Source organism: Gossypium hirsutum, chromosome A05 (genome assembly GCF_007990345.1).
Source record: "Gossypium hirsutum isolate 1008001.06 chromosome A05, Gossypium_hirsutum_v2.1, whole genome shotgun sequence".
NCBI lineage: Eukaryota > Viridiplantae > Streptophyta > Magnoliopsida > Malvales > Malvaceae > Gossypium > Gossypium hirsutum.
This window is the reverse complement of record NC_053428.1, coordinates 96,828,574-96,831,748: the sequence shown is the minus strand read 5'-3', so window position 1 is coordinate 96,831,748 and position 3,175 is coordinate 96,828,574.

Genomic DNA, 3,175 nt, shown 5'->3' with positions numbered 1-3,175 from the left:
CGGTCATGAGAAAGTGTTCAAGGAATGGTTGTTGTTCATGTTATTTGGATGAGAAATGGTGAGTTTTGTTGTTTCATGTTAAAGTTAGGTGAATGATGATAGAGGAGTGTTTGAACTATAAAAAAAAGAAGAATCGGCTACCTTGTTATGAGCTAGGGCCGAATGTGAGTTTGGTTGTGTTTGAATATTACATGCTTGGTAGAATGGTGGATGAAGGTGCCGAATGTATGTTGGATTGATAGAGTCTTCAAATTGATTTTATGTGTGTATGCATGACCGAATATACGAGGTCACATGAGTAAGGAAGTGAGTTATTTGATATGTGGTAAAAGTTAAGTACTAAATCGAAGGTTGCTAAAAATTGCCATTTCTTAGCCGAATATGTGCTTGATCAATGAAGGAATTGTTGAAGAATATAGGTGAACTTGGTGAGAGCAATCGGCCTAGTGTATAAATGATATGAAGATTTTAGGAAATTGTTTTGGTTAGGTGCATGTATGATTAAGTATATTCGGCAATATACTTAAAGTGGGTACATGATATTACATTATAATTATTGAGCTTAAGTATATGGATATGTGTATATGTGGTCATATAATGACGTCTTGGTTTGAAAATTTAATGATGTGTGATTGCCGAATGTGATAAATAAATTCATGTTATTGGGTTAAATATTGAATACCCTTATTTGTATTATTTAAGCTCAAGAACCTAAAGGAGAGGCGTCCAACAAGGGGAAATCGAAGGTCATCGAGTAGCCGACTCGGAATTATTTTACCCAACATAAAGTAAGTCATTAAGCATGTAGTGGGTATTATTTCAAATGGTCATAATGTGTATGTATTGATGCTGATTGGAATGAATAAATATACATATATATATATGCATGTACGCATGTGATGATGAAATTGTTGAATGAATGAAAAGAGGTAAGATGTACTGAGTTGTTGATCTCGGCACTAAACGTGCGGGATAACCATTTATGACCATGAGATTGGCGCTAAGTGCGCGGGATTAAATTGTACAGCACTAAGTGTGCGATTCGACTATGTTGCACTAAGTGTGCGAAATGAATATGATGCACTAAGTGTGCGAATTGACCATGCGGCACTAAGTGTGCGAGTCTAACTATGTAGCACTAAGTGTGCGATTTGATTACGTGGCACTAAGTGTGCGAGTTGATTGTATAGCACTGAGTGTGCGGGCTCAATATACATTCGTGAATCATTATGGACACTATGTGTGCGACACTATTGAGTCGATCGCGGACGGCGGGTCGGGTAAGTGTATTGAGTACGTGGCTAATAGGTGCTATGCTTATACTTGGTGTTGAGCTCGGTAAGTTCGAACCTATGTGACATATATACTTGAAGTCACGTACATAAAATTATCGTAGGATGGGTGAAAGGCCGTATAGTCATTTGATTGTAACGAAAATAAATCGATTTATGAAATTGCTTCAATGTCCTATTGATGAGTATATAGAATGTGAATGCATGAATTGATATGAAATTGAATTGATAGGTTGGAGGAACTATGGTATGGTTCGGTATGGATGGAGTAAATTGTCTCGCTCCATTTTGTTTCCTCTTGTGATAATGTTGTTGATAGATGGTAGTGCATTGCTTATGACTTACTGAGTTATAAACTCACTCGATGTTTCCTTGTCACCCATTATAGGTTGCTTGGACTCATCTATTTTTGCGGGGTCGGGCCGTCATCGAAGTCATCACACCGGATAGCAAGTTTTGGTACTTTCTTCTTAGTGTGTTTAGAAGATCATTTTGGCATGTATAAGCTAGTACGTTGTGTTTGAATTATGGCATGTAAACTTTAAGCCATGCGAAAATGGCACGAATGTTAGTTTGAAGTGGATCAAGGGTAGGCATGAAATGGACCTAGTTACTTTCGTAACAGATGCTGGCAGCAACAGTGTCATGAGATTGAAAAATCACTAAAAATAGTAGGAGTGGAATTAATTGATGAATAAATTATGTAATCGAAGCTCGATGAGTCTGCTTTCATGAGGAAGTAACAAAAAGATCATATGGGCAGTATATTAAGAGATATTCAGATCTTAGTGGGACAGGGCCAGAACGGTTTCTGGAATCCCTGCTCCGACTTTGGAAATTCATTATAAATTAACCAGAGATAATTAGGGGTCGTACCATATATGTACAGATTCCTCTCTGAGTCTAGTTTTCATAGAAATGAACGGCAACAGTATTGAAGCCCCGTGCAGGGAGATATCCAAGTCGTAATGGGCAAAGGTCAGTGTAGTCGACCCCTGCAACTTGGGGGACTTTGACTAATAAACTGTACTAATTGGCCCAACCAAAAATTATAGAAAAAAATACATAGATGGGCACATGAGTCTTGTTTCTGGGAAAAATTACGAAACTGATTTTCGAGTTACGAAACTCAAGATATGATTTTTAAAACGACTAGTACACAGATTGGGCAGTGTCTGGAAAATAAATTTTGTAAGGGGTTAAAGCCAGTTAACACCTCGTGTTCGACTCCGATGTCTATTTCGGGTTCGGGGTGTTACATTTTATTGGTATCAGAGCTATGGTTTAGTCGGTTCTAGGACTACCATAGCACGTATGAGTCTAGCTATACATGCCATAATGTTAATGTTTAAAAGGGTGATGACTTCTGACGGTTGAAATGTTTTTGTCTTGATTAGTAAATGGATCCCGGTGAAGAAAGAACCCTAGCGGATGACGTTGAGAGCGTAGCGGCTGCTCCTGCACAAGGGACGCCGCCTGTTGAACCTCAGTCATCTGCGAATAATCAAGGTGAGGGGGCTAAACAAGCCTTCTTTACCATGATGAATGAGTGGGTCGCGCAATATGCCCGAGCCAACCCGGCTGTCCAACAATTCCCAAATTTGAATAACCCACCCCAAGAGCCTGTAAGACCGTCAGTCGCTGATCCTGTGAGGCTGAGTAAGCCACCTGTAGACTTGATTAGGAAGCGTGGGGCCGAGGAGTTCAAGGCCATAGTAACTGATGATGCCGAAAGGGCCGAGTTCTGGCTTGATAACACCATTCGGGTGTTCGATGAATTGTCATGCACACCTGATGAATGTCTAAAATGTGCTGTATCTTTGTTGCGAGACTCAGCCTACTATTGGTGGAGGACCTTGATTTCCATAGTCCCGAACGAGCGA